The 10,891-nt window shown below is 39.7% G+C and overlaps 1 pseudogene across 1 annotated transcript; it reads left to right on the forward strand.

The window, feature by feature from the left end:
* The first annotated feature begins 9,558 nt into the window (after positions 1 to 9,558).
* Positions 9,559 to 10,039, forward strand: LOC309864119 (large ribosomal subunit protein eL21 pseudogene; annotated as a pseudogene). The gene has a single exon. The product of its transcript is annotated as a large ribosomal subunit protein eL21 pseudogene (transcript).
* Positions 10,040 to 10,891: the final 852 nt, after the last annotated feature.

A 10,891-nucleotide genomic window follows, 5' to 3' on the forward strand; every position in this document is an offset into this window, starting at 1 on the left:
GTGAATTCTTGACTTAACAAAAAAGAAAAAAGAAAGGTATCTTCTAGTTTTTCTCCCTGAAAGGGCCCGAGCTAATGACATCCCAGTAGCAATAAAGACACATGACCCCCCGGTCACCGTCTCTAAAGTCCATCATCCACAGAAAAGAACCAGGGTTCATTGGAGAACATGCCTACTGGAAGACTGAGCCACAAGGTGAGCCCGAATATCTGACTGAGCCAGAAAGCCCGGATGAGCTGAAGATCAGTGAGGATATGGTAAAGAAATGGAGGAGCTATCTTGAAGGAGCTCACATAGGTCAAATTTGGAACAACTTGGACCTGAAAAAGAATAACAGTGGTAACAGATTACAATACATTGAATCAAAAAAGAAACCATGAGTCCATGGTGTTAACTCAAAAAAATGGAGGAGTAATGAAACCTTTTATTCACAGAAAAATATCCAACAACTATAGAACATATATTCACACTAGAAAATCACCATTGCGTAACTAGGAATGTAATCACTGATTCCAGCCAGATCAGAAGTGGATGCTTACACCTTTGGGGAGGGTAAGAGGTCCAAACATTCTCAAAACACTATGCCACATGTTACTTCTTAGTTACAAAAGGAAAGTTTTCTTTACTTTTGTGAAATCTGGCATCCTTCAACTTAATCCAAGAATCAAGCTTCACATCACTGGTGTTGGGACCAAGTGATTTTACATGCCTCCTGATATGATGCAAAGGGAAGTAAACAGCATCACACGGGACCCTCTCCCACTCTACCTGTCCCCAGGCAGCATAATGCAGGATGATGGGTTCTGAGTCAGGCAAACTTTGGTACCCATCCCAAAAGAAGAAATAACCAAAAGGATTTTAAAAGACTATAGGAATGTGAAGTATCGTGCATGATTTGTCATTGGTTCCTGGAGTTTTAAATATAGTTTTAAAAGATACTTATGGGACAAATGGGAAGGTATGTGGATTATTAAATATTATTTTCTTTTTTTTTTTAAGATTTTATTTATTTATTTGCCAGAGACAGAGGGAGAGAGAGCGAGCACAGGCAGACAAAGAGGCAGGCAGAGGCAGAGGCAGAGGCAGGCTCCCTGCCGAGCAAGGAGCCCGATGTGGGACTCGATCCCAGGACCCTGGGATCATGACCTGAGCTGAAGGCAGCTGCTTAACCAACTGAGCCACCCAGGCGTCCCTAAATATTATTTTCTTAATAGTAAATTTATTTCTTAGGATAATGTATTGTGAGTATGTAGAAAAGTATTCTTGTTCTTAGAAAATATATGCTGAAGTATTTTAGGAAAGGAGAACCGGCCAGCTCAGTTGATAGAGCACTCAACTTTTGATCTTGGGATTGCCAGTTTAAGCCACATGTTGGGTGCAGAGACGGCTTTAAAAAAAAAAAAAAGTTACTTAAGGATGAACTGCTATGATGTCTGCAACTTGCTTTCAGGAGTTCCTAGAAAGAGAGAGAGAGACAGAAAGAGAGAGTAGATGTGGCAAAATTTTAACAACTGGTGCATCTAGGTAAAGGATTTCCTTGGTCAACTTTTCTACAAATTTTAAGTGGTTCATTTTTTTTTTAAAGTGATGGAAAAAAAGACTTATTTGAATCCATGAGTTGATCAAGAACCAATACACTATTTGAAAACTGGTAAAGGGAAGAAATCAAGCATTTATTCTGCTTTGCCTAAAAGAACTGTAACTCAGCATAAACAAATAGTGAATTATGGAAGTTTCTCTACATGGAAGCCTTCTGTATAAAAAATGAGTAGCACCATTGGCAACCCCTAATGACTTAATGAATCTAGGCATAATTATCAATGACTGCCAAATTGTTGAAAAGAGAATTACCAGAAAGTGTGTGTCTTCTGCAAGAATTAGACACAACACCACCATTTATGAAGTAGTGTTGCCAAAACAAAACAAAACAAAACAAAACACAACAACCCAAACTGAATCTGACCAAGCTTCTAGATCCATCAGTACGTAGTAAAAACAAGGGACAGAGGAGAAAAGGAAACATCACCAGGAAGATGCAATCAGCTACACGGAGAAGAGTTTCCTGAGAAAGCTGCAGGACAACCAACTCTATTCTTTCCCAATCTAACTGTGGAAAAGGAAAGCCATAGATTATCAGAAACTTAAATGACATAGCAACCTACTGTAATTGAAGCACCTTAGTTTGAGTTCTAATTCATACAAATTTATGAAGGTTGTTGGGGGGATTGTATGAGAAACAACTGGAAAGTGTAAACATTGCTGGGATGTTCAATGATGTTGAGGAATGATTTTTAGGTATTTTTGGATATGATAATGGTACTTTGTATGGTTTTTGTTTTGTTTTGTTTTTTAAGATTTTATTTATTTATTTGACAGAGAAAGAGAGCACAAGCAGATGGAATGGCAGGCAGAGGGAGAGGGAGAAGCAGACTCCCTGCTGAGCAGAGAGCCCAAGGTGGGACTCCATCCCAGGACCCTGAGATCATGACCTGAGCCCAAATGCATATGCTTAACCAACTGAGCCACCCAGAAGCCCCTGATTTTAAGTTTTTCAAGAGCTATTATCTTTTGGAGATCTACCCTGAAATATTTATGGAGGAAATAATATAATATGCTGGGAATTCAATTAATAATGCAGAAAGATGTGTAAATGGAACCAGAAAGTCTATGAGTTGGTATTTGTTAAAGAGTACATGGATGGTAATTTATTTAATTCTGAAAAGAGTTAGTTATTTGATTTTTTTTAAATAAAAGATTAACTGAAAGAGTAAAACAAAGACAGCATTGGAGACAGAAAAGCAGAAGGAGGCAGGTGCACTGCTTTCACTGAACTCCTACCTCAGATCACCTCCTGTTACAGCGAGGTCTACAGTATCACATCAAATGCTCACGATGTTATGCCAAGACTCTAGTGGGTATTGTAGAAATTAAGCAGCTCTACCAGGTTCAAATCTCAGTTCTGCCACCCCATGTTGAGCCAGTTAGCCTCCATTTCCTTATCTCTACAATGGGGATGACAATAAAGTCTACCTTATAAGATTGTAGGGAAGGTTAAACAGTGAGTTATTTTAACTCAAATGCTTAGGACACTCCCTGGTGCAGAGTGACACAATGTAAATATTAGTGCTTATTATTAAAGAGTGATAGAACTAGCTGAACCAGAGCCTATTATCCCCCATGATGCTGCCCTGAGGATCATGTGTGTGTGTGGATGTGTATCGGGTTTTTAGTACCCTCTGCCAAAGCCACTTTGTCCACCCTGTTGGACACATCCTGAACTGTGTTCAAGTATCAGCAGCAGAGTTTCAAATATGCTAAGAAATATAGGTGTTAATAGAATCTTCTACAGTAACTTTGGCAAATACTCATTCATTTGTTCATTCAATACACATTTACTGAGACTGATGCTGCAATAGATGTTAGGGACTTACTGTGTCTAAATTAAAGTAGACACAGCTACTGTCCTCACAAATTCACTGATGAGGCACCATGCTTGATGTTCTACCATCCAGCTGCTTAGGAGGCAAATGATGCCAAGTAGAGCAGAAAGAGGAACTGAGCTGATCAATCTGTCCTCTGAGACCAACCCCGTAATGGCCACCATACAGTATGTCCAGGATCTGGCCAATTCAAGTATGGTTCTGGAAGCCATTGGCACTAGTTAGCTCCAAACCAAGGAGCAGATCCCATCTCTGGAATGGGATTACCTGCTGACTCCAGGCAATGATCAACTGTGTAGAAACCAGCTGGGAGCAAGAGAGGATCTTCCTGAATTCTGTCCCCCTAAGTAAAAATTTTCTTAAACAGTTGAGGAATGAGGAGAAGATTGTAATCCCATGAAGGATAACTGGCAAGAATAAAATAAAAGATATTTGGGTTTAATCACACTGGCAGTGTCCTAGTCCTAAGGGGTTTGTGCTTCCAGCCACGAGAAGTAGGGAAACTACTGCATGATCAAGGTCAGAACCAAGTTCTGAGACCTCGGCCAGGGAGGATGGGAGCAGGGAGTCCTGTACCACAGCGGCTGTTTGAGTGTTTAGTGCAGCCTCTTACATTCCACTTGCTCCCCAGAGCCAGACCCTGAGACAAGAATTCCTTCTGTGCAGGTGACTTACTAAGAAGTTCTCCCGGGAGAAACCAAGCAGGGAATGAAGAAAATTGGAACAGGCAAGAAAAAGAACTTCTTTTTCAACAGCCAAATAAGGGTACCATTTCAGGCAAAGTCCCAGAGTGTAGGTTCAGCTGGATCCTACACATCTCCTAGTCTATATTTTGCCTCAGAGTTTGTCCCAACTAGAGGCAAGGGAGCTGCCTCTTCTGTTCCTATCATACTATCACTGACTCTGGACCGTCCCTGAGGAACCTGTGCCTCCAGGCATTTGTATCTCTTTGCACTTAGGGCCAAAATGGTTCAGGCGGCCTCTGAAGGCAGTCTCAAGTTGGACTTGACAATGAGAAGATAACACAGAAGTCAGGGGAGGACACGAGCTATTAAAAGTGTTTTGAAGAGCTCTGGGCCAAGTACTAATAGTGGCCACCTCATGCCTATACTCAAGATTCTGGGTCTAATTGACAGTAAAGAATAATTTGGAAGGATGTCCATGGGCCTAGTCATTGTGAGCACACTGTATGTCATTCGTGTGCATCTCAAAAACTACTTGCTACTTCCAAGTATAATAGAGCTAAGCTGCTGACAGATGTGGACTTGGAGAATTGACTCAGACATGGGTAACACTGGGCAATGGGTGCAGGGTGTGAGCTTTCCCCTACATCCGCTGCTTGCAGTCACACAGACTGCTCTGTTGCCCTCAGAGCCCAGTTTGATAAGCTCACTGCCTCTTTCCAGTATTTCCAACCAGCAAGTGAGATTTGGAATCATATCCATTGGGTGAAATACTAGGAATTTACAGAACCTTAAACGTCTTCAAAGAATTGACATAAGGTTTTCATAAACTTGACCCCAAAGTCAGTAAGAAAAATGTCACTTAGCTTACTCGGTCATTATTCTTCCTGTGTCTCTTGGATATTTACTTTGTGTTTGGGCCTGTGTCATGAGTGCTGGATGATCCCAGACCCATTCTTGAGATACTCCGATCTCTCCTCATTCCTTTCAGATCCATCCCTTGAAGCTGGATACTGTTCCTAACCTTCATTTCTTCATATTACATCAGGGGTCTCATATTAGGCACATGGAATTTTGACATCAGAAGTTAGAGTGATCTGTGATAGCAGAAGAATAAGAATGTGCTGGTTTATATGTGTTTGTAGGAGGGGAGTAGGGAGTAGGAGGTGGTGGTGTTAATTCTGGGAGGCAAATGAGAAAAGATTGTCTGCTTTAAGAGTAGAGTAGAGACATAGACAACTCAATAATAACTCAGGAGGGCACAGCTGAAGGGGAGAGCAAGACTCACAGAAACTGAAATGGCTGAGGCCAAAAATTATACTCATGGTGACATTAAGGCCAAACCACAGAGGAGATCCCATAGGTAGTCAAAAGGGTAAAAACACTGCTCAAAAAGCATCCCTCCATAGCCTTATCTTTTTTTTTTTTTTTTTTTTTTTTTTGGTCTTTAGCACAGGGAAATGCAGTACTATTTCTTTTACCCTAAAAATTGAGAAATCTAGAAGTAATAAACAGTTTCAACCCTTTAACCTCAACATTAATCAACACAAAACACTAAATTTTTCACTCATTCACCAATGACATAATCTACTCTGCCTGTACTGCCAATGTTTCCCTTTGAATCACTATGGTAAGTAATGCTACTTCCTGAAAAGATTGGTCATTCCAACAAATGCAAGTTATTCTTACCTGTTTTTAATAAAGTCACTGTTCCAGAAGCATGTTCAATAAATTGCTTATAATTGTCCTTTGCCTTTCAGGCTGGTAAATACTCAAATTATTTAAGGAAAGACTACATACATTATGGATCCCCTGATGGATGTGTGTGATGTACCAATGACATAGTTCAAAAGAAAAAAAAAAAAAATCTGACCAAGTGTCTATATCTAACTACCACTTTATAGAAAATACAAGTTCAAAGGAACATGTTAATTTACGTTCTTGAAATTACGTCTATTGTATCTGTATGGTGGAAATACTATGTAATGGTATGCTATTGAACATCTCTTCCCACTGCATTTCCTGTGACCTCATGCTGATAGCTTAAAATTAGCCATGGTGGGAGTATCTACACCATGGAAAGTGAGAAGTGTTACAAACCAGGGCTTTCATTTCCTCAGAGTCCATTGTTAAACATTGAACAATACACCTCAGCCTTAGCCAATACCCAAAAATGTGCATTATTAACAACACCCAACTTAAGAAAAAGAATGGCAGAGGGAAAGTCAAGGAGGAAAGTAGCAGTGATCTTATGTGACTGCAGTTAAAATATTCTATTTTCCAATTTTACAAAGACCACTGCTAGAACCTCTCCCGGAACTACAGGATGATCAGCCTTAAAGCATAACCTGCATTCATTTCTCAATCTAGTTAGCTGATTAAGTCATTCAAATCTTGTTCAAATGTCACCTCATCAGAAAATTTTCTCTAACCACTGTAGCTGACACTCTCTTTGTCATTCTCTACCCCGTAAACTGTTCTATTTTTCTTCAGAACACTTACCACTACCTAGGATTACATTATCTATCCATAGTGAAACTGAAGCTTTAGGAACACAGATTCTGTTCTGTTTTGTTCAACGTAGTATCCCAGCACTAAGCACAGTACCTGGCACGTTCTCAACAAACTTGAAGTGCATGGAAGGATGTCTATAAATTATTGTTGAATAGGGAAAGAAAAACACATTGCAGAGAGATAGAGTCAATCCTCATTATTTATAGATTCTGTATTTGTGAATCTGCCTACCCATTAAAATACATTTCTAACCCAAAAACCAATGCTCACAGCACATTGGCACTCATTCACAGATATGCATAGAGCAGTGAAAATTTTGAATCACATAATGTGCATGTTTCCAGCTGAGGTTGAACAAGGCGATGCTCTGTCTTCTTATTTCAGCTCTTGCTTTACAAACACATGTCCTTCCTATGATCTTTTTGCTACATTTTTTTGCATTTGATTTTGCCATTTTTTAAAAAGTATTTATTTATTTATGTATTTATTTATTTATTTATATGAGAGAGAGTGAGAGCATGAGCGCAGTGGCAGGAGTAGGGTGAAGTGGGAGAGGAAGAAGCAGGCTCCCCACTGAGCAGAGAGAGCTCAGCTTGATCAAGCACTGCCTTGATCATAGGACCTTGAGATCATGACCTGAGCAGAAGGCAGAAGCTTAATGGACTGAATGACCCTGAGCTCCCCTGACTTTACTGTTTAAAATGGCCCCCTAAGTAGTACTTAAGAGCCGTCTGGTGTTCTTAAGCACAAAAAGTTCATAAAAGAAAATATGTGTGTTAGATAAGCTTTGTTCAGACCTGAGTTATAGTGTTGTTGGCCATGAGTTCAGTATTAAAGAGTTAATAGTATAGATCAAGGGGCACCCGGGTGGCTCAGGTCATGATCCCAGGGTCCTGGAATTGAGCCCCGCATCAGGATCCCTGCTCAGCAGAGAGTATGCTTCTCCCTCTCCCTCTGCAGCTCACCCTGCTTGCACGTTCTTGCTCTCTCTCTGTCTCTCTCTGTCTCTGTCAAATAAATAAATAAAATACTATATATATATAGTATATACTATATATATATATGGTGTCTTTAGACAGAAATACATATAAAACAGGTGTTTTTATTGATCAGTTGATGAAAATGTTGTCAACCAGAGGCTCACAGGAACCTAACTCTGAATTTCCCCTAGGAGCAATGGTTCAGTATTCACTAATTTAGTGTTTAGAGCAATTTTTTAGAATATAACTATTGCAAATAATAATAACTGAGGGTATATAGTATATTCCATTTGTTTTAAGAAAATATGAGAGATAGCTAGATGGATAGATGATTGATTGATTGAAAGATAGATAGATAGATAAATAGATACAAAGGTAAATTTGTAAAGACATAGAAAAATACTGTAACCATATATGTCAAACTCTTAGCTCTGGGGAGTGGGATTAAGGGGATATAGAAAGTTTTACTTTGTGCCCTGTATTATCCTTCTGTATTTTTGAAATATTTCAATAAGTAATTATAATTTCACTAATTTTTCAAGAAATATTTTTGATGAAATTAAAACAATAAATTCTTGGGGGACGTGGATGGCTTAGCCGGTTAAGCATCCAACTCTTGCTATCAGCTCAGGTCATGATCTCAGGGTCAGGAGATCAAGCCCCAGGCCGACTCCACACTGGGTATGGAGCCTGCTTAAGATTCTCTCTCTCCCTCTCACCTTGCCCCACCCTCTACCTTTCTCCCTCTCAAAACAACAAACAAACAAACAATTAATTCCTCTTTTAAAAATACTCATAAACTGGGGCGCCTGGGTGGCTCAGTGGTTTAAGCCGCTGCCTTCGGCTCGGGTCATGATCTCAGGGTGCTGGGATCGAGTCCCGCATCGGGCTCTCTGCTCAGCGGGGAGCCTGCTTCCCTCTGTCTCTCTCTGTCTGCCTCTCCATCTACTTGTGATTTCTCTCTGTCAAATAAATAAATAAATAAAATCTTTATAAAAAAAAAATTAAAAAATAAAAAAATAAAAATACTCATAAACTTAAGCAGGAACAAGGTTAAAAACTCATGTAATCTTTGGATATTTTCATTTGAAAAGGAATATCAACAAGAAAGTAGGGGAGGGGATAACAACCACCAGATAAGTGATAGAAGAGGTAAACCGGTATAAGAAAACATCAACATTTCTTCATCAAAGTGCTATATAAGTATGTGCACAAATAAAGAACCAATATCTGTGAAAATGAAGCTGCCTTTGCACCAGCAATGATGCGAGTGAAAAAACAGGCAAGAAAAGAGGAGGGTCATCAGATTTGACTTAACGCACATCATCAAAGGAGAACCAAGTCAGAAAAACAAAACAGGAACACAAAAGCTTAAAGCAAACAGAACTATCTAATTCATAACATAGCGAAAATAAACAGACGCTAGAGCAAAGGGATCTTCCTGGATTTGACTCTTCCCCACATTCTACATTTAAGCAGCTAGACATTTTCTTAAGTAGCCTCCTGTTCAACTTTTACAAAAATATTGGGCTTCTCATGAGAAATTGCTTTTTCTTTTCTTCACAAACGAAATACATCATCTGCTTGAACTTGGTTATTCTCTATAAGAGTGGGTCATTTTTCATACACTGCTGGACACTGAGTAAAGACAGGAGTGCCGCTAACTTATTCCAGGCATAAGAAACTCCACGCATGCATGGGTAGATGGAGAAACAAGATTTGGTGTCCATTCCTAACATAGTGCCTGAGGGATAAAGGCTATTCTCAGAGTTGGAATTGTTCTTGTTTCATGAACAGAAACTCATGAGGTAAGAAGAATCCTGGGTGATGTTTTCCCTCTCCTCCTCATAGACAACAGCAATAGAGATCAGCCCAAGGTGGCCTTAGAATCAGTAAAAGAGCCTTTCAGCCATAACCACCAACTTCCAGTAATTTGCCAAAATGGCCACAACAAAGGGGAAGAGGAGAGGAACTACCTCTATGTTCTCCCAGCCTTTTACGAAACATGGAGCTGTTCCTTTGGCCACGCACATGTGAATCTACAAGAAAGGTGATATTGTGGACATCAAGAGAATGGGCATTGTTCGAGGAGGAACACCCCGCAAATATTAGCACGGCAAAACTGGAAGAGTCTACAGTATTACCCAGCCTGCTGTTGGCAGTGTTGTAAACAAACAAGTTAAGGGCAAGATTCTGGCCAGAAGTATCAATGTAAGTATTGAGCATATTAAGCCCTCAAAGAGCCAAGACAGCTTCCTGAAGCACATGAAGGAAAATGAGAAGAAAAAGAAGGAAGCCAAAGAGAAAGCTCTGGGGGTCAGTGGAAGCGCCAGCCTGCCCACCCAGAGAAGCACACTTTAGGGAAACTGATGGAAAGAAACCTGAGCTGCTGGAACCCATTTCCCATGAATTCATGACATGACAAATTTAAAAAAAAAAAAAAAGACCTCGAGACTGTAAAACAAAAAAACAAACAAACAAAAAACAAAAACAAAAAATACAAAAAACAAAGAATCAGCAAAAGGTTAACACTACTCTCCCTAGCTCCTTACTCCTTCTGCCCTTTCCCACCACCATTACTATTAGTTCTTTGCTCCATGGGGCTCCCGGTAAGGTACCACTTTTAAAATGAATTCTGTGGATTAAACATTTGGACTGATAGATTCCTAACGAACCCAAGTGTAAGAGAATCTAGACCATCAAGAGGGCCATCTTGGAGCTTCTGCCCTGGAAGACGAGAGAAGTTGAAGGGGTAATTCTCCAGTGAGAAACTGCTGTGGTTCAAGAGTGTCACTCAGGAAGATACCCTTGTATGACGCTAGGTCAATGTTTTTACCACCACAGACTTGACCTGCATACTCTGCAATCACCCACCAAAAAAAGCCATACAATTGCTCTCTGAAGTCAAATATTGTATAACATGTTACAGAATAGAAATTAGGAATCTTCAAATGAGAGGTTTTCTCAAAAGAACCACAGGTAGCATGAGTACATGCCTTGTTAATGGGCATGAAATTGTACTATATTTCTTTCCCAAGTACATTTGTTTCCTTAAACAGGCAAAATTTCTTTAATTAAAAAAAAGTTTCCAGGGCATTTATTGATCCTTCATCATGAACATTTATATTAATGGTTGAGGATAAAATGTGAGCATTTAAGGAGAGAAAAAATATCACTATGCAAGCTAATCTCACACCAAGCCTGAAGCCAAGCTAATTGAATTTTAAGTACGGTAGTGAGTTCCTCCTTCTTCACACCGCTAATATATTTCACT

This window comes from Mustela nivalis, assembly GCF_964662115.1.
Source record: "Mustela nivalis genome assembly, chromosome: 5".
In the NCBI taxonomy this organism is placed as follows: domain Eukaryota; kingdom Metazoa; phylum Chordata; class Mammalia; order Carnivora; family Mustelidae; genus Mustela; species Mustela nivalis.